The 20,975-nt window shown below is 45.7% G+C and overlaps 1 long non-coding RNA gene across 2 annotated transcripts in view; it reads left to right on the forward strand.

Moving 5' to 3' along the window:
• LOC136614377 (uncharacterized) overlaps positions 1 to 19,685 on the forward strand; it is a 79,989-nt gene extending 60,304 nt beyond the window's left edge. The window contains exons 1-3 of one of the 2 annotated variants that reach the window (XR_010790954.1): positions 16,795 to 16,872; positions 17,746 to 17,877; positions 19,353 to 19,685. This is a non-coding gene — a long non-coding RNA (uncharacterized lncRNA). Of the gene's footprint in view, positions 1 to 16,794; positions 16,873 to 17,745; positions 17,878 to 19,352 lie in introns of those variants that run through there. The other variant, XR_010790953.1, reaches the window with a different exon arrangement.
• The last annotated feature ends 1,290 nt before the right edge of the window (positions 19,686 to 20,975 follow it).

Genomic DNA, 20,975 nt, shown 5'->3' on the forward strand with positions numbered 1-20,975 from the left:
GCGTTCAGGGACTGTTATGTTATATATCCCCCCTTGGGGATCTTGCTCCCAGGAATAAGATCGATCTTGCAATCCTATTACCAGTGCGGAGGTAACGTCTCAGAAAGTTCTTTCGAAAACAGATCAGAAAAATCCTTGCTATAAGGAGGTAACCCCTTTGCCTTACACTCAGTGGAATGCACCTGGACTAAGACCAAATGCTCACTGCAACCTTGCCCCTATTGCACTAGTTCAGAGGTGGACCAATCAAACTGGGGATTGTGAAGCCGGACCCCGGGTAACCCAAGGACTAAATCAATGGAAAGGCTCTCCATCACCAGAAAAGAACACATCTCAGAATGTAGCGCCCCTATGGAAAAAAAACTAGTTCAGGAGTCCTCTTACTGATTAACCCCACTGACAACGGAGTGGAATTGATACAGGAGACCCGGATGGGAGGATTCACCGGTAAAAGACATGCAGACATACACTTGACGAACTCAAAATTACCGAAGTTCGCAGCAACCCCTGAATTAATGAAGGTCCAACTGTGGAGGCGATGAGCATTATACGAAATTGAGAATGGCACAAACAATTTGGAACATTCCAGAAGTACCTGCGCTCCTAGGCAATCCCTCCAGACGGCGTCGGTTTTCAAAGAATTCACATCATTGCACTTTTTCACTGAAGCAATGTCCCGCACACGTTCCCTCGTTCTTGTTTTAAGTTTTCTCGAAGTGAGACCTATGTACATTTTGTTGCATGGACAAGTCACCTGATAGATGACATCGGTAGTACTAGAGCAGATATTTCAAACTGTCTTGTACCATCAGCCGATTGAAATTGTGAAGTGCGTGGGAAAGAGCCCGGCCAGGGTTTTGAAGTAAAAGGATTTCTCGCTTTTGAGATATAGTGGCTATGAACCAAAATATCATGCAGATTTCTACCACGTTTAGCCTTCAATGTAGACCTCATTGGTAAGACCTGTGCAAGAATCTGGTCAGAGCGCAAAATGTGCCAGTGTTCCTGCAGTGCCAATCGCATTGCAGACCATTTGTCATTACACGTTGAAATAAAACGAATGCAGTTCGCAGCCCGTTTTGGTTCCTTATTGGGGTAGAGCAGCTCAAATCTAGGGGTACTTTTAGCTCTCAATTAACCCCTTCGTATATCTTTTGGACTATATCCCCATTATTTAACTCTATTTGCTGGGTCTCTTGATTGAGACTCAAATTTCGAGTCGCTTGATCTTTTGCCGCATCCTCAGGAACTGTCCAGCTGGGACGGCCCTAATAGTAGATGGAATATGTGAAGATGTAGCATGCAACAGGAAATTGACGGAGGAGGGTTTGGGGTAAACATCCATTTGTATATTATTTTACTTATTTCTCTCCGCCACTACAAGAAAGTCGACACATGAATAACTATGTTGACTTGTTAATTTGACGTCGTAATTATTTGGATTTAGACAATCAATGAAATCCAACAGACTCCCCTCCTTCCCCTGCCAAATCAAAAATAAATCATCACGTATGGCTACGTTGATGGAAAAATAAGAAAAATTATAGCTCTTAGAATGCGGGGTCAAAACACAAATGAAAAGTCAAAAAGATCTGTACAAACTCTATATCTGGGATCTGACTGCACTAAAAGTTTATAATTAGTGTTGACTAATTATTAAAATACAGTCAAGCTTCAAGTTTCGTTGACTTCTAGTTTCGCAGGTTTCCAGTTTTACAGATTTTTCAAGCCAGAATTTTGCCTCTACTTTCGCTGGCTGCTTCTAGTTTCGTCAGCTGGCTGTGATTGGCTGAGAGGGCTGTCACTCAGCTGATTCAGCCAATTAGAGCAATCTGTTGCTGGAAGGGGGGGGGGATTCAATCACCGTCACTAGCAATAGATGCCTTGCTGGCTTGACAAGAGCCGGGCAACCGGCCAGAAGCTCCGAAAGCTGCGGTAGGGACCCCAAGGGTACCTGAAAGGTGAGTATTAATGCTACCTGCAGTCCTATGTAACATCACAGATAACACACAGTGATAACTCTTAGGACAGATAATGTATTAGATGTGACCTCCAGTCCTATGTAACACCACAGATACATTAGGCTGCTTCTTTTGGTATTAAAAACCATATTTATTTTCTATTAAATGTGGTTTGGTGTGTTTCTGGAATGTCTAGAACGAATTAATTGGATTTACATTGATTGCTATGGAAATAATTACCTCAAGTTTCATTGGTTTCAAGTTTGGCCAATTGCTTTCAGACGGATTACCAATGAAACTAGAGGTTTGCTGGAATTTGCAGTGACCGACTGACCAGATTTAAAAAAAATAATTGTGAATTGAGACTCCCTTTTCCAACTTCCATTAAAATCAGTAACAGCAAGAATCGGGTTCTCTAATTTGGCCTTCAAAATGTCCCTGAAAAAACAGTGGAGGCGGTGGTGGCCCGGTGGGCAGCACTGCTGATTCACACCTAGATCTCCGCAACTGCAAGGCAAACGCACTGCACCAACACACCCGTCCCCTCTGCTCCAAGTAGGAAGCCAATAGTTTGACAATTTTTGCAAAAAATCATCCAATCCAATTTAGCAAAAATGGACCCAATTTTATCGCCCAGCCAATCATGATGATTAACACAAGTTATAGAGGGCATTCCTAAGTAACGGTGTGTGCCTGTCAGCCCTGCCTGCTATGAGCTGGACCAAGTGGTAATTAGGGTATATTTACACTTCATCCGGCGGTCTATAGTGAGCACAGCGCCGCTGGTCAGGTGATGCAGCATTTCCGCTATGTGTAAATGTACCCTCAATGTGCAAAATCCTTTCCCTGGATGTGAATACTCTTCAGTGGTGTGAGGGCCCATTCACACCGGCGCTTAGGGCTTCAGTCACAATTCTGTTGTAAGAGCAGAAAAACAGATTGAAAACATAAATAAGTGTTCCCCCTTTTTTCCCCTTTGATTTCAATGGGTTTTCAAAAAGCGGAAAGCAAACGGAAAGCTTTCTATTTGCTTCTGTTCTGTTAAGTTTCTATTTTTCCCCACTGGAACAAGTAGTGCAGCGCTATTAATTCATTAAAAAATGTGAACCTAATGATATGGAGGAAAACAGAGGTTTTTTCCGTTTGATTTCTTTTTATTTGAAAACCCAATAAAATTTCCCTTTTCTGCTCCAAAAATGAAAGAGAAACAGAATTGTGGCTGAAGCCCTAAATGCAGGTGTGAATGGGCCCTAAATGGGATTTCATATAGTTTTGTCATTACATATGGACTTGTCAGAAATTTTGATCACTGGAGGTCTGAGTGCCGAGACCCCAACCCATCACTAGAACAAGCCAGCTAAAAATCTCATCAGTGCTGTCCCTGCTATCTGGCTGAAAATGGGCTCAATATAAAGACTAAGGCCCATCTTCAGCGAACCAGCAGTGACAGCGCTGGGATGAGGCTTCAGCTGCTTTATTCTAGCAATCAGTGGGGTCTCAGCATCTGCACCCCCAGCGATCAAAACTTTTCACGTGTTCCAAAGACATATCAACAGTTTTTAGAAAGCGCAATTCTTTATGTGACATAAATGTGAGACCTTATAAATGGATTCCTAAAACTTTTCTTTCCCCTGTTTTATATTTAGAAAAATGGAGAATTGTGTTATTCTAGTGCTGAATGTGATAGTGGGTGTTGCGCCAGGAGCCGCAATAGTTATAGATAGTTATAGAGCTGCTGAATGTAGACCAAAAGGAGAAGGTCGGGAATGTCTCGGTCTGGTGAGTATCTGTCACCAGCTGCTGTCCTGGTTTCTCCTCCATATTTACAAAAAAGGCCTCATTCACATGAACTTTGAATTGTTATATTTTACACCATATACTTCTGACATGGATTTCACAGCTTAATGCGCCGAGACAAACAACAAAATGACCCCTCCCCCACACCCCACTTTGAAAAACTTGTACTTATTCTGTCAAAAAAGGCACAGGGTGGCGCTATGCCCTGAAACAATGCCCTGTGACACTTCATGGCCTATGATCTAGCTGTGGCTAACGCTCTAACTTGGCATCTGGGACACAGACAGGATCTATCATACATGACACATGGATATAAAGGTTTTGTTTAGTAGTTCACATCACAAAGAGCAAGTAAAATAAAAGAGTGTTCAGTGCTGAGCGGTGGTGAAAGTAAGTACAGGGCCAGATTGGGGGCCAATAGGGAGGCTAGGGCTCAGGAGTAGATAGAAGGGTTAATCGAGCAATTATGTGTAAAGGAGAGGATAAAAATAGTGGTAGACAGGGATTGGTGGAGAGGGGGAAATGTTAGTTAAGGGGAGTAAGGTTATAAAAGTAGGGGGTTTGAGTGAGAGCGCAATTTTAGAAAAGAGAAAGTGAGAAGAGTCCGGCCCACCTGTAAGAGAGTATGAAGAGTTAGTGAGTTTATTAGAGGAATTTTAGGGAATATAGTATTTGCATGGGTTTATGGAAGTGTATTTTCTGCTGTAGCAGCCTGAGATTCCCCGTGTTCATCTCCTACACCTATATCTTCTTTGTAGCCTTGGCATTAAGTAGGATTTAACATACAGACATACCGCTCAGCCTTTCTTGTTCCCATGGTCACTTCTGAACAGATTGTAACCCTGTAAATTCACCGCCCAATCACACTTATCATCAGGCCATGTTTTCGTTATTCCTACTATGTCCTAATTTTCTTCAGATATTCTCATTGAACTAAACCACTTTACTTATCAGACTTCTTGCATTTGCTGCCATACAATTTATATGGTTGTTGGCATTCTTTATATGCATTATGCTACTTATGGTCCTCCTAGCTGTTCTGTCAGTTCTAACTGTACTAACCCCACCCTCCACTCAACCCCCATTCCCATTACTTGGTCCCAGGTCACTGCCTATGTTGTCTTCCCCCTTATTGTCCTTTTTACCCTCCACCTCCCCCTCCCTCCAGTCCATAGTATAAACATTCTGCCAACATGCTAGTCATTTCAGGTCCTCTATCATAGCTACTGTGGTACAAGTCCCCTATAGAGATCTAAAAGGTGTAAAAAAAAAAAATTGCAAAAAAAACACAACCTTTTCTGCACTGTTTACCCTATTGATATAAAAAAATGTAAAAAAAAATTAAAGGGCAACATAATTGGTATCATCATATCCATAACAACTCATACAATAAATTGAACACACTGTCTATCCTGAATAAAAGCGTAAAAAAACACAAAAACTAAAAACCTGAAGCAAAATGCTTATTTTTTTCATATCCCAAAAAACACAATAAGGCTGGATTCAAACGTGCGTCAATGTCTTTACGTTCGCCCACCGTTTTTTACGTTCGCCCACCCGACCTTTGTGCGCCTGTTCAGACAGCCCGACACATATGCGCCGAGGCCACAATGGCGTTGGGTGGGGGGAGACAGTTTAGCTCTGCTAAACTGTGTGTCCCCTTTCCTTCCCCCTCATCGTGTCTCAGCAAGGGGAGGAGGCAGGACAGGGTGGGAGCTAGTGTGATAAGCTCCCGCCCCCTCTCCTCTTGCCGCAGCCAGCAATGGTAGGAGCGGGATGGGGGCGGAGTTTAGCAGTCACTCTGCTAAATTCCCACCCACCTCTCTACTCCGGCAGCTCTCATAGATTCCCATAGGAGTCTATGCAGTCATCACTGGCATAAAAACGCCCGGCCAAAATGCACTGTCTTGGCCGGCAGGCGCTTTTATGCTGCGTAAATATGCATACGTGCACTGATGCATTGTAAACCAATGCATCAGAGGAGCAGCGTATTTCAGACGGGTGTGAACGGATATCGAGGTGTAGCTGATACCATCGTACCATTGTGCCACATTGATAAGCCCTCCCCATAGCGGGGTATACCTCAATAAACCCACCCCATAGCGAGCTACACCTCAATAAACCCACCCCATAGCGAACTACACCTTGATAAACCCACCCTATAGTGAGCTATACCTTAATAAACCCACCCCATAGTAAGCTGCACCTCGACAAACCCACTCCGTAGTGAGCTACACCTCAATAAACCCACCCAATAATGTGCCAGACCACAATAAACCCACCCAATAATGTGCCAGACCACAATAAACCGCTCGTCATCAATGCTGATTTGTGCCTTGAAAGATCTTTGAATTGCTGACCCCTCTGCATACAGCCACTTCTATCACTATACTATTATATAGCTATAATAACCCCGTAGAACACCAACATAACACACAATACCCCATAATGTACAATAACAGTCCCGCTACAATGTCACCAACTGCAGTCTTATAGAGACAAACATGATGCCCCCTGGACCTCATACAATACATCGGAGTCATGCAGCAGCGTTCCTCTTATGTTTTACAATGGCAGAGGAGCAGCTGGAGGGAAGCATTACTCCATGACCCCCATATACAGGCATCCCTCCTCCAATCCCATCACGTTATAACTATACACCAAATGGCCTCTTTATTAGAGACCCCGTTGTGATTCTCATTCAGCTCCTAGGGTGGTTTTACACAGGCAATAAAAACGTGCGATTTCCACACAATGCGAGAGGGAGTAAAAACAATAAATTATGATTTTCAATGGTTTCCTTCACACTTGTGATGTTTTCACTCATGCAATGTTGCTGGGGAAAAAAAACGTTGTGTTTTTTGATCTCCCATGTTTCCCTATGGAGCTTCCTTTGTATTGCATCGCAAAGAACAAAACTGCAATTTTTGTGCAATGTGTTGGGATCTTTTTGAACAATAATTTTTATTGAGTTTTCATTTATGCATACAAAGGCACAGCAGTATGGAAAGGTTTCCGGTTCTAATACAAGAATGTAGTCACAAGCCTTGTGTCTTCTGAAAGGGAATATAAACGAAATAATAGCATTCCATCGTTATTTTAATTCACAGCTTTCAGTGCTATTTTCAGGAAGAACATTATAAAATGAACAACCATGGCCTGGCCAGGGCCAATTAGTATTTCAAAGGGGGAGAAAGAAGGGTTGGATGGTGGGGGTTGGGGGGGGGGGGTATTCCCTCTCTCTCAAGACCGCCGCCCCTAAGGGCAGAGGCATCAGGTAATCATTTTTAGGTTAATAGGCTCATCCCCGTCGTAGGAAGGGCATCATTTATCCATGGGGTCCATATACTCAGAAATGTATCACTTTTATCTTCTGCCATAGAGGTTAGCCTTCCATTTACCAGATCCCAGTTCATGCGGCGTGCAATGTGTTTTTTTTTTTTTTATTGAAAGTCATTAAAACAAGGGTTGAAGCAGTGGGTGAGAACAGAGTATACTCAGTACAGTGTATCATCAAATATAGGACACGCAGGTCCTGTGAACATTGTGTTTATGCAATTTGGCAGTCACTAGGCTTATTTGGCTTGAGGCAGTAATAGTCTATGGGGTGTTTCGAATGTGTGTGTGTGTACAATATTATGTGCTCTATTCCATAGAGGGGCTGTGTGAGTAATGGCTCAAGTTGTGTGTACTTGGTGGTTGAGTGAGTTCGGAGTTGCTAAACTAGTAGCTCATATCGCATGAGCTGTGGGGAGTGCCAGGTGGTATGAGGTTGGCGTTGACTTTCCAAGTCTTGATCGGTTCCAAACCGTTGATTGTAGATTGCTAGGTTTTGTTTAATGTTGAATGAGGAATCTCTAGTGTAGCCTAGTGTCTCCGTTACTGCCACAAGAAGTCATAGATAGTAAGATAAACAAATCAAATGAGTAGGAAAGGGGAAGAAGGAAAGGGGAGGGAGGGAGGGGGTGTAAGCGGTGTAGATCTGTCAACGAGAGGTTACTGCTTTCGCTAATTAACTGCGTTACACTATTTAAGTGTGTGGTCTGTGAGCTTAAGTGGAGTACACCTTTATGGTATGTTCTTTTGGGATAAGATCCATGGTGTCCAGGTCAGTAGGAATTTGTTTCTTGTGCCCGATTCCCATGCAGCGATCTCTTCGAACCGATATATTTGGGATACTTTGTCTTTCCATTGAGATATAGTAGGGACTGTTTTCTTTTTCCAGTGTAGCGGTATAAGAAGTTTTGCTGCCGTAATGAGTGTTGTAGGAAGGTGCCTTTTTGAGGGGATTAGCTGTCTGGAAGGTAGCCATAGTAGCACTTCCTCAGGAGTGAGAGTGAGTGAGGTACCGCATATTTTATTTATGTGAGTAGTGATCTGTTGCCAGAAAGATTTAATGTTTGGGCAATGCCACCATATATGCGTCATATCTCCTTTGTGTGATTCGCATCTCCAACACACATCTGTTGGAGTTAGCTTTGCTTTGAAGAGTGTGACTGGTGTCTTATACCAACGGGTGAGAATTTTGTAAGAGTTTTCTTGTATTCTAACGCACTGAGAGAAACCATGTGAGCTATTAAGGACTCTTGTGGTGTCTTCCTTATCCAGGTTGATCCCGAGTTCCTTTTCCCAGGTTCTAACGAACCATGGTTTGTCAGATGAGGTGTTTAATAACAGGCCCTTATATAGGCGTGTCATGAGCTTCCGAGGTTGTTCAGGTAGTGAAAGGTATGTTTCAAACCACAATGGGTCTCTCAGTCGTTCTCTATGTTGTGTTTGTAATTTTTTTAGTGAGGTGTATAAGCCTAGCCTGTCTAAGGAATTTAGGGGAGTGTTCGGAATGAGTGTGCTGATATGATCTAGGTTTGTGATTTTATCCCCTTTGATAATATCATGTATCGTTGTAGTGTTTAGTTTTGTCCAAGGATTTAACATTCTTTTTGGTTTGTTGGCTAATATTGAAGGGGTTAATGCTGCGGGTGTCATTGGTGACAGTTTGGAGTGACCTCCCTTTTCGTTTCTTAGGTGGCATATGACTCTGATTGTTCCCCTTGTGGTTGGGCTCATTAATTTAGTTTTTGGTGATGGTGGGTCATTGGACTAAAGAAGATATTGTCCCTTCTGGTTTATCATGGATCTTTCTATCTCGATTGAGGGAGAGTTTATTTTATTATCTACTAGAGATAACCATCTGTCGATATGTATTGCTTTGTAGTAGTGGGATATATTCAGAAGTCCGAAGCCTCCCTGTGCTTTTTTTTTTATTTAGATACATGAGTGCCAGGCGGGGTTTGCGTTTGTTCCAAATGAAGCTTGTAAAAAGTTGATGTAGTTTGGTAAAGAAATGATGGGGAACATCTATTGGGACCGTCCGCAGAGTGTATAGGATGTATGGGAGAATGTAGGTGGATATTAAATTTTTCCTTCCCATCCAAGATATCAAGGGAACATTGAAGTGTTGCAGTTGGCTTTCAACCTTCTTGAGAAGAGGGATATAGTTTGCTTTGAAAAGTTGGGAGGGGTTCGCGGTTAGAGAAATACCCAAATACTTAATATTAGAAAGGGGCCATTTGAAAGGGTATTGTTTCTGTAAGGGCGTAATTATGTTGGTTGGGGTAGATATATTTAAGGCTTCTGATTTTCCAAGGTTTACTTTAAAATTTGATATCTTGCCAAATTGTTCAAAAATTTTAGATATTTCTGGAAAGGCCGTTTTTGGGTTGGTCATTAGTATGAGTAGGTCATCTGCGAATGCAGCTGTAGTATGAATGGCATTTCCTACTTTCAGACCTTGGATGTTGGGATTTTGTCTGACTTGCTGTAGAAGGGTCTCCGTTACTAAAACAAATAAAGTGGGGGATAATGGGCAGCCCTGCCTAGTCCCATTCGTAATCGGGAAAGGATTTGAGAGGGTTCCATTTACTTGAATTCTAGCTGATGGGTTTGAGTAAAGAGTGAGAATGGCTTTAATAAATTGATTGGGAAAGCCAAATTTTATTAGCGTGTTTTCCATGAAGTTCCAACTTACACTATCGAATGCCTTTTCGGCATCAGTCCCTAATAGTACTAGTGGTATTTTGTTGTTTCTGGCGTAGTGGATTGCATTTATAATGCGAGATGTGTTCAATTTTCCTTCCCTGTGTGGGACAAAGCCCGCTTGATCTGGATGTGTAAGCTTATCTAGGAGCAGGGATATGCGTTGGGCCAGGATTTTTGCCCAGATTTTAAGGTCTACGTTTAGTAGCGATATGGGGCGATAGTTGCTGCACTGCTCTGAGTCTTTACCCTCTTTTGGGATCAGGGTAATGAAATCTTCCAGAGCTTGTTTGGGGAGACCTGAACCTGACAGGAGGGAATTACATAAACTCGTGAATTTTGGTAGTAGTTGTCTGGAGAATGTTTTATAGTAGTTTATTGGTAGGCCGTCTGGACCTGGGCTTTTTCCATTGGGTATGGAATTGAGTACTTTTTCTATTTCAGAGATAGTGATAGGGTTAAGTAGAGTCAGTTTGTCCTCTTCAGTTAGTGTAGGTAGTCAGAGATTTTCCAGAAAAGCCGATGTTGATTTAGCGATATGGTTGTTGTCTTCCATTAAGTTATCAATGGAAAGGTTATATAGGCCTTTGTAGAATTCCTCGAACTCCTTGGCAATTTCCTTTGTTGAAGTTGCAGTGTTGTTTAGTTTCGTTTTTATTTTGTAGATAAAAGTTTTTTCTTTTTGTTTTTTTATTAGTTTTGACATTGTTTTAGAGCCTTTGTCTCCATGCATGTAGATCTTATATTTGGAGGAAAGAAGGGTTTTTGCAGCTTTTATATTAAGGCTATTCTTAAGTTTTTCTCTAAGATCCTTCAAGTCCTGGAGAGTATCTTTATTTAAGGAGTTTTTGTGTAAATTCTCAAGGCTTGCGATCTGCGCTAACAGGGAATCTATTTCCTTATCCCGCTGCTTTTTAACCGCCGATCCCAGGGCTATTAATTCTCCTCTGATGAATGCTTTATGTGATTCCCAAAGGATCGGGGGGGGAGATGTCTGGGGTGCTGTTTATTTCAAAGAATTCTTCGAGTTTACTGGAAAGTTCGGAACAGTGTTTTTCGTTGCTTATTAATGTGTTGTTTAGTCGCCAGGACCACTCTCTGAGGGGGAGATTATGTGTTGGTGCTGATAGAGATATTGGTGCGTGATCGGAGATTGTAGTGGGACTGATAACGGCCTCCCTAACAGATTGAATGTGTTTCCCAGAAATTAACAGGTAATCTATTCTGTGATAAGTTGAATGAACATGGGAGAAATAAGTATATTCTCTATCTTCAGGGTGTAGAATTCTCCAGGCGTCGTGGAGATTCATTTCCGTTAGAGTGCTTTTTAGTTTGCGGATTTGTCTGTGTGGAATTGTTTGCACAGATGAGGTAGTGTCTCTGGAGGGGTCTATTGCAACATTAAAGTCACCTCCTACAACCATCAGGCCTTCTGCTAGTTCTGAAAATTTACCCAGGGTGCGGATTAGCCACGGGATCTGATTTTGATTTGGTGCATATAAGTTTGCAAAGGATATTTTACTATTGGCTATTGTGCCTTTTAAAAAGATGTATCTGCCTCTAGGGTCGGTTATTTGGAGTGTGGGGGTGAATGGAATATTTTTCCCAATCGCAATGGAGACCCCTCTAGAAGCTGAGGAGTATGTACTGTGGAACCATTGATTGTAAATTTGGGATGGGAGTTTGGGTATGTGATTGTGTCTTAGGTGAGTCTCCTAGAGGAACACTATTTCTGATTTTAATTTTTGTAATAAAGAGAATATTTGGCTCCTTTTTTGAGGTGTATTCATGCCTCTGACGTTGAAGGATGTGTATTTAATGTTAGCCATGTTGAGTGTATGTCAGATGGTTGATGTGTCTTAATTTGCTCACAGACAGTAGTATTAATTGGCAGGTCAGCTCGTTGACAGTGAAAAAAAGAACTATATACAGTACTTGCCTCAAAAGACGGCAAGTAGAACATTGTAGAAAAACTCGAGCAGAGAAAGGTCCACACCGGGGGTAAGAACCTCTCAGAGCCTTTTTTTGCGCCTTAAATAGAGGGGGCCAGTGAGGGCTCCTCTCCCTGCTCGTGTAAACGGGGGGTGGGTGGGCACACTCCATAACCTTCGAGCATGCCACCGAGACTTGGTTAGAACTATAATATCGTATTGTACTGAAGATTCGAGCTGACATATGTGTAAGGAAGGGGGTTATCTGCTAACCCTCTTCTAGTCAACAAGACAAAGTCCAGAAGGCGGGTACCAGTGCTCGCTAAGGTGTATGCATCCCTCTCACCAGGGCCCCGACCTCCAGAGTATATAGAGGATTTATGTCCAATCAGGACCTAGGGATCCCAGCGAGAGGAAGGCCAAACAATCCTCCCGCCTAGCAAGGTAAGTCTTTCCCGTTCAGGGGTGAGTGTAGCAGGGTAGAAAAACCAGCAACAATGGAAACACAGCCCCTTGGGGGGGGTACCCCCAAATCACAGTTCTGTTGGTCACCCGGTCCGTTAGAAGTACAGTGTCTCTCGTTGCTTGAAAAATTCTCCTCTGTAGACTTTCAATCTCTGTCTTGACCGGTGACTGGTAGAGATGGTGAATTAGAAAAAGAAAAGGAGAGAAAAAAGAAGAAATACAAGTGAGGGGATCGTAATAAACTTTTGAGAGTAGGATACTCCCGTGTAGTATCTCGATCTTGAGTCGTAGTTACTCGCCGGGGGAGTTATGAGAGATTCCCAAACTCGCATCAGGCAGAATTCAGGTTTTTCTAGGCGTCTTGGCTTTTGATTTGCGGTTCCATCCCTCTGTTCTTGAGAGTTGAGGTATCTGTTGTTGTATGTGGACGGGCATCCAGGAGGGGATCTCTATGGGAGGGATTCCCATCTTTTTCCATGCAGCTTCCAGGTCTTCTGGGGATCTAATCGTGATCTGCTGTCCTTCTTTAAAAGTGGCCAGACCAAAGGGGTAGAGCCACTTAACAGGTAATTTCTTTGCTCTCATGGCGTCTGTGAGGGGTTTTAGAATGCGTCTCTTGGCCAGAGTGCTGGGAGCTAAGTCCTGGAAGAGTTGGATTTTGTTATTTTCGAAAAGAATCTCTGATGTCTCTCTTGATTTTTGAAGAATAGCAGCTGTGTCCACGTAGCTCAGTAGTCCGCAGATCACATCCCGAGGGGGAGCCGATGGTGTGGGTCGTGGGCGGAGAGCTCTATGGATGCGCTCGATTACTATGTTGTCTGACCTTTCTTTACCTAGCAGGGATTGGTAAATCTGCATGGCGGTTGATTTAAGGGCTTCATTTGATATAGATTCAGGTAGGCCTCTCAGTCTAATATTCTTTCTCCTACTTCTGTTTTCTTGATCTTCTACCATCAAAAGGGCTTGATTTAGGTGTTCTTGTTGGGTTAGATGATTTTTTTGGAATGCTTCACTATGTTGAGTTAATTCTTGGTAGGAGGTTTCAAGGTCCTCTACTCTACGTCCAATATGCTTTACTTCGGATTTGATATCGGCGAGATCTTTAAGGACCGGTGAGAGCGACTGTGTCAAAATCTTTTTTAGAAAGGATCGGGAGATCGGGCCTCGGTCTTGGTCTTCGCCCTGGTCAGAGTTTACCGATGTGCACTCAGCGTCGGAGTCTGTTGCGTCTTGATCCGGGGGGTTTGCGCATAATTTTAATTTTTGTGCAGCTGGAGAGAAATGTCTTTTTTTTTAAGTATTTATCTATTTCTGATTGGCTTTTGCTTCTTTTTGGTGTGTCTTCAGCGTCTCTGCACTTATCCCTTCCAGGTTTGCCCATCTTTTCTTTGTTTATGTTTAAGCTACGCTAGAATCTCTGTGTCTCGGTGGTCGTCGCAGGATGATTACTTGTGCATGTTGATTACTGCATTATTTCTCCCTGAGGAGGGTGTTTTTGGCTCCTTTTTGTTCGTTGTATTTTTTTTTGTAATGAAGCTGGGTCTCAAATGGACCAAGGGCCTCCGGGGCCGCGATGGCGGAGAGTATTATGGTGTTCTTGTTTTGTTTTTTTTCTTTTTCAGAGTATAATACTCTCTTGTCTGGTGTAATGGAGGGCAGGAGGAGGTGGGAGGGATTGTGATGAGGACGGACCCTCTGCAGGAGGGTCCTGAAAAATTTGTTGTATGGTAGAGCTTATTCTACTGGAGATTGCTTGCTTAGAAGGAAGAAAAATTAAATGCAAAATTGTTTGTTTAGAACTCCAATTCTGGAGTTCAGGAAAAATTAGAGCTAGGCTCTAGAGATTCTTTCTTTATATCTTCTCCTACCTCTCACACCTCCCTGGGTGATGGCGGGAAAGAGAGATCTAGAGGAGAAAGGTGGGGGGAGAAGGAGGGGGGTGTAGTATGGAGGATCAGTGCAGCTATGTCAGCCTGCACCTTGTTATAAAGTAAGCAGTTTGTCCAGCCTATTCCTCCTCTTGTTTTAATCTTTATGATATTCTTTTATTCACTGCTTTCTTACTCTCCCCTCTCTCCTAGCTGCTGACTCCTCTGTAAATGCTGTGATTGTGTCTGCTCTCAGGGTCCTGAGTGTGATAGACTCAGTGCTTCTCAGCACACTTCTGTAAGAAAGGGGGGGGGGGGGAGGAGGGGGCAGCGGGAGCCTCGGAGCTTATCTTATCAAGCCTGCTTTGCAGGTCTTAATGGCAGTGCACTTTCCCTTGCTCTCCCTCACAGCAGTCAGCCCCGGTCTCCCTCCTGTCAGCCCCCCTGCTGTGTGAAGCTCAGTCAGCCCTGGTCTCCCTCCTGTCAGCCTCCCTGCTGTGTGAAGCTCAGTCAGCCCCGGTCTCCCTCCTGTCAGCCTCCCTGCTGTGTGAAGCTCAGTCAGCCCTGGTCTCCCTCCTGTCAGCCTCCCTGCTGTGTGAAGCTCAGTCAGCCCCGGTCTCCCTCCTGTCAGCCTCCCTGCTGTGTGAAGCTCAGTCAGCCCCGGTCTCCCTCCTGTCAGCCTCCCTGCTGTGTGAAGCTCAGTCAGCCCCGGTCTCCCTCCTGTCAGCCTCCCTGCTGTGTGAAGCTCAGTCAGCCCCGGTCTCCCTCCTGTCAGCCTCCCTGCTGTGTGAAGCTCAGTCAGCCCCGGTCTCCCTCCTGTCAGCCCCCCTGCTGTGTGAAGCTCAGTCAGCCCCGGTCTCCCTCCTGTCAGCCTCCCTGCTGTGTGAAGCTCAGTCAGCCCCGGTCTCCCTCCTGTCAGCCTCCCTGCTGTGTGAAGCTCAGTCAGCCCCGGTCTCCCTCCTGTCAGCCTCCCTGCTGTGTGAAGCTCAGTCAGCCCCGGTCTCCCTCCTGTCAGCCTCCCTGCTGTGTGAAGCTCAGTCAGGCCCGGTCTCCCTCCTGTCAGCCTCCCTGCTGTGTGAAGCTCAGTCAGCCCCGGTCTCCCTCCTGTCAGCCTCCCTGCTGTGTGAAGCTCAGTCACCCTGGTCTCCCTCCTGTCAGCCTCCCTGCTGTGTGAAGCTCAGTCAGCCCCGGTCTCCCTCCTGTCAGCCTCCCTGCTGTGTGAAGCTCAGTCAGCCCCGGTCTCCCTCCTGTCAGCCCCCCTGCTGTGTGAAGCTCAGTCAGCCGCGGTCTCCCTCCTGTCAGCCTCCCTGCTGTGTGAAGCTCAGTCAGCCCCGGTCTCCCTCCTGTCAGCCTCCCTGCTGTGTGAAGCTCAGTCAGCCCCGGTCTCCCTCCTGTCAGCCTCCCTGCTGTGTGAAGCTCAGTCAGCCCGGTTTCCCTCCTGTCAGCCTCCCTGCTGTGTGAAGCTCAGTCAGCCCGGTCTCCCTCCTGTCAGCCTCCCTGCTGTGTGAAGCTCAGTCAGCCCGGTCTCCCTCCTGTCCACCTCCCTGCTGTGTGAAGCTCAGTCAGCCACGGCCTCCCTCCTGTCAGCCTCCCTGCTGTGTGAAGCTCAGTCACCCTGGTCTCCCTCCTGTCAGCCTCCCTGCTGTGTGAAGCTCAGTCAGCCCCGGTCTCCCTCCTGTCAGCCTCCCTGCTGTGTGAAGCTCAGTCACCCTGGTCTCCCTCCTGTCAGCCTCCCTGCTGTGTGAAGCTCAGTCAGCCCCGGTCTCCCTCCTGTCAGCCTCCCTGCTGTGTGAAGCTCAGTCAGCCCCGGTCTCCCTCCTGTCAGCCCCCCTGCTGTGTGAAGCTCAGTCAGCCGCGGTCTCCCTCCTGTCAGCCTCCCTGCTGTGTGAAGCTCAGTCAGCCCGGTCTCCCTCCTGTCAGCCTCCCTGCTGTGTGAAGCTCAGTCAGCCCCGGTCTCCCTCCTGTCAGCCTCCCTGCTGTGTGAAGCTCAGTCAGCCCGGTCTCCCTCCTGTCAGCCTCCCTGCTGTGTGAAGCTCAGTCACCCTGGTCTCCCTCCTGTCAGCCTCCCTGCTGTGTGAAGCTCAGTCAGCCCCGGTCTCCCTCCTGTCAGCCTCCCTGCTGTGTGAAGCTCAGTCAGCTCTGATCTCCCTCCTGTCAGCCTCCCTGCTGTGTGAAGCTCAGTCAGCTCTGGTCTCCCTCCTGTCAGCCTCCCTGCTGTGTGAAGCTCAGTCAGCTCTGGTCTCCCTCCTGTCAGCCTCCCTGCTGTGTGAAGCTCAGTCAGCCCTGGTCTCCCTCCTGTCAGCCTCCCTGCTGTGTGAAGCTCAGTCAGCCCCGGTCTCCCTCCTGTCCGCCTCCCTGCTGTGTGAAGCTCAGTCAGCCCCGGTCTCCCTCCTGTCAGCCTCCCTGCTGTGTGAAGCTCAGTCACCCTGGTCTCCCTCCTGTCAGCCTCCCTGCTGTGTGAAGCTCAGTCAGCCCCGGTCTCCTTCCTGTCAGCCTCCCTGCTGTGTGAAGCTCAGTCAGCTCTGGTCTCCCTCCTGTCAGCCTCCCTGCTGTGTGAAGCTCAGTCAGCCCCGGTCTCCCTCCTGTCAGCCTCCCTGCTGTGTGAAGCTCAGTCAGCCCGGTCTCCCTCCTGTCAGCCCCCCTGCTGTGTGAAGCTCACTTATCTTGAGTGAGTTTGCCGGCAGCAGCACTTCTGTGTAGTGACCGCACTCTGTGCTCGCGGGGCTTCAGTGCAGGGGATCCTGGACACCACCTCCAGCCTCCTTACCTCTGCCTGATGTCAGTGCCCGGACAGGAGGCTCTGTTTCTCCCTCAGTAAGCTGCCTCTCCCATCCACAGTCCCAGCGCTCGCTACACAGCTTGTTTTCAGCTTTTTCTTTTACAGTCTCCCCTGCCTCCTCCAAATTCTAGCCCCCGGCTTCCTGCCACGCTGGGCCCACAGAGCTGCGGGTGTTCTGAGCAGCCGGGGAAGGTTGTAAGACTCTCTCCCTGTAGCTTGGCAAACTCTGGAGATCTGCTACCTTATCCTCAGTAGTAATCAGAGCCTGGGACAACTCTAAATGTCAAGTTCCAGAGAGTCCAGTTGAGGTGCTCGTTCCCTGCACCCCCGACCTCGTTACAGGCTTAGCCACGCCCCGTGCAATGTGTTTTTAACGTTAGAAAGTATTATTGACTTTTGAACTTAAAATAATCCCCACAGAGCCCGTGTGATCGCGCCTTATTCCTGTTTATGGAGGCGTTGTTCCCAACAGAACTTCTATAGGAAAAGAAGTCCATAACACTTGAAATTCCGTATGAATGAGGTGTAAGGCTGCGATCAGACGGATGTTTGTGAGTTGTGTGTGACAATCTAGGGCCCAACTCGCAGCGGACCGCACGCGGATGTACGTCCATGTGATGTCAGAGCGGCGGGTAGCGGACATTACATATCCTGCTCATCCATGACACGGACCGGAACAGGACAGGATCCACGTGAAATAACACTCATGTGAAGAGCCTGATTGTCATATATGGGTCCGTGTGCCGTGAAATACACGGACAGCACAGATGGGGAACAACCGCCTGAACTGTCCCTAACAGCCTCTCCTTCCGGTGTGAAGTAATAATTGTGGCCGATCTCAGGAAGGAGAACAACGAGACAAAGAGAATTCCAATCACATCACATTTATGTCTCTCTTTTATATTTAGAACAATGGAGATTTCTGTTTTCGAAGTGCACAATGTAAGAGCGGATGTTGTCGTTTGCCACGCACACTGATCGCTTCTCCGAGACCTATATGTGAACCAAGAGCAGCAGAAAATGCGCGCTGCAGCCGTCTGGTGAGTATCTGTAAGCGGCTGATGTATTCGTTTCTCCCTTCGTTGTGTACATTATTCCCGGGTGCCGCTCCCATCACATGGGCGCCCCATCCGTGTGTTGTGTGATGTGCGGGCACCACAGATTACATGTCCTGTTCTCATGTGACACGTAAATAGAACATGTGGTGATTCTTCAGCCTCCACTCCTAATAGCACAAATACGGTTATTTCTCTTCATTGTCGGCTTTACTAAATATTTGCATCGCCCACAAAATACCCATCCTGCAGCCTCTTATCTCCGAGCTCTACATGCTGCGGTTCCTCTGTTACTCCTCCTGGCAGTGTATGAATACCTACACACTCAGGTACTTGTACCCGTAGCAGTGAGGTGACAGGAGCCTCTACTACAAATTACCACAATCTGTGGCGCCCCCTAAAACCTCGTGTTCCATCTCTACAAGCTGCGCGGCCAAAACCTGCGCTGAGGAGCCGCGATATTATTAACACGGAGAAGCTTAATGCTCAAGTGTAAAACGGACAGAATTTGGACAAAACTTAGAGCAATCAGGGCCCATTCACACCGCCGTATCCCCTGTCCGCACAACACGGCTGATCTGCATGGGTGGAGTCAGATGTAGATATGTGATGCGGATGTCCTGCTGTCACCCCGATTTACAGACCAAAATCACCAGGAAAGAGCGGATTGGGGAAAAAGCTGAAAATACAAAGTTACATTTTCATCGTGTTTATTACACTTATTGCCAGGAAAAGTGCGGAAAAAGTGACAACAATTCGTCCTTCTTGCGTTTTTTTTTTTTGCGCATTAGAAAACCACAGTGAATAGAGACGCAATAAGCAAGCAGAGAAACGCGCAAAAGCATCCAACATACACGGGAGGAAACAACGGTGCGCTCTTCATGGGCTACATTGCGTTCGCAGGTGTGAATGAGCACTTACAGACCATGTGTTTATATATGTGCTATATATATATATATATTTTTTTTTATTTTCACGGGCCGAATGTCTTTTTGCTTTTTGATTCTTTGACCAGGATCACACATTATAATCAGTGGATGGATGTAAAATATAAAACACTCTTGTTCGGCGTGGGCGTAATGCCTTCTTTATTTACGCACCCCTTGAAATTAATAGGATGTTTAAATTGCATCATTTCGTGCGCCTTCCATTCTTTTTCTTTAAAAACCGGATTTCAATCAGATGACATTTCTGTATTAAAAACACAAACCCTGATGTAAAACGCACCGACAAAGGGACCTCAGTCATTGTTTTCTGACTATAATTCCCCTCGTCATGTGAATGAGACCTAATTCAGTGTAAACCGGCATGCGGTGGGAGACGTAGCGTCAGACGGGACATTCTCTGTAACTGGACCCCCCGCCTCACGCTGCGTCTCCCACCGCTGATCCTACATGTTAGTGACAGATGTGGTTAGGAGTCGCAAGTGTCTTCATTAACCCTATCATCTCTTTCTTTAGGGTTATTTTTTGACGTACATTAACTGCCCGTGTGCGGATGGACTTACATGTGAGAAGGAGCAGACGCGCCGTCCCAACTGCAAGAAGCTCGACACAGCCAATAACTGAATCTAAGATGAGAAGGTATCCGCCGGATTCTACACGGATCTACAAGAAGTTGTCAGTCTTAGGGTTTCTACCCACTCACATTTTTTTTATGTCAATTGGACTTTCGAATGTTAAAATCGCATCACACAAAAATTGCAAGTGTGTGCTTTGCGATTTTTAACATTAGAAAATCCCATTGACATTTGCATTAAAAAACACTAGTGTGAAGGAGCCCTTGTGGAAATAAAGCTTCTACAACGTCCTAATATGTTTTGTCTTTCTTTGCTGTTTTCAAGATCTCTGCTTGCTGTCAGTTAATGAAAACATTGACATTCAGAGGCTGAGAAGTCGTCACCTTGTCTGCCTCACACAGCAGCAGTTTGTTACAATGTAGCAGTCAGGAGTCTAGAACAGGAGTAATAGGAGGACTGCTGATGTGTGGAGCTCATAGAGGAATCTATAAAGGGCTTATCCAGACGGACTAGTTCTCACATCCGTGTGCTTAGCGTGTTTACAACTGACTTCATACTTACATTACACTGACCTGTTACAGTCAATGTGACTGCAGACAGGTAGAATTTATTATGATGTTCTCCTTTCCTGTAGTCCTAACAGCAGCACATATAGATATGGGGATTTATTCCCCTACCACATGCTTTGGAGAGTTAATTCAAATTCTGTACAAAGCCCATAAGAAGGACTTTAGCTCCTCCCCCTTTTATCTACAAACAGATGTAGAGAAAAATACTTTATTGGTTGGGTAGATATGTGCTGCTGTTAGATCTACAGGAAAGAAGTATAGCATTATAACTTCTGGCTTCCTTGGGTATCCTCACACAGCAGCCATATACATACGGGGGGGAGAAGGATTTATTAAGGGTGGGAAAGACCAGAAATAAAAAGTGAAGAACCGGACTAAAAGTCTTCTCCATAGAGAGGTTCTTCTTACATAGAAGGTGTGTTGTGTGCTCCATGTGCCGATGCTCTCAGCCAGATACCACACCTTCTGCCCTTGATGTTGCTGTAGCTCTGGTATAGCGAGTCTGATGTCTTCTGGATGGAGACCTTCACTTTTATATGAAGTGATAACAGGGTCTCTCGGTCACCTAGATATGGTGGGCTGGGGGGGATTTTTCCCTTTCTTTGGGATCTGTGTGAGCACAGACAACTGATCTGTCCAAACTCTCAGCTGGGATAGATCTATTCTCAGACACTGCCCCTGTATAGTGTCTATGAGCACCTTCCCTAATCCCAGGTAGGTTCAGCGCAGAAGGCCGGAAGAACAATTACCTGATTCACATTGGAGAAAAAATAACCATTGCGTCTGAATATCACTTTATCCTCAAGGAAGAATAGATAAGGCTCTTTGACAGTCAAGACCCATAGATCACTGATCTGTTTGGCTGATGTAAGTGACACCAGGAACGCCATCTTTCCGGACAGGAATATCAAGTCCATTTCCTGTAAATATTAGAAGGAGCACTCACATAGCTTTCAATTTTGGGAAAGGGTTGACTTTAGCTGTCTTCAGTCTCT

Source organism: Eleutherodactylus coqui, chromosome 1 (genome assembly GCF_035609145.1).
Source record: "Eleutherodactylus coqui strain aEleCoq1 chromosome 1, aEleCoq1.hap1, whole genome shotgun sequence".
Classification (NCBI taxonomy): Eukaryota; Metazoa; Chordata; class Amphibia; order Anura; family Eleutherodactylidae; genus Eleutherodactylus; species Eleutherodactylus coqui.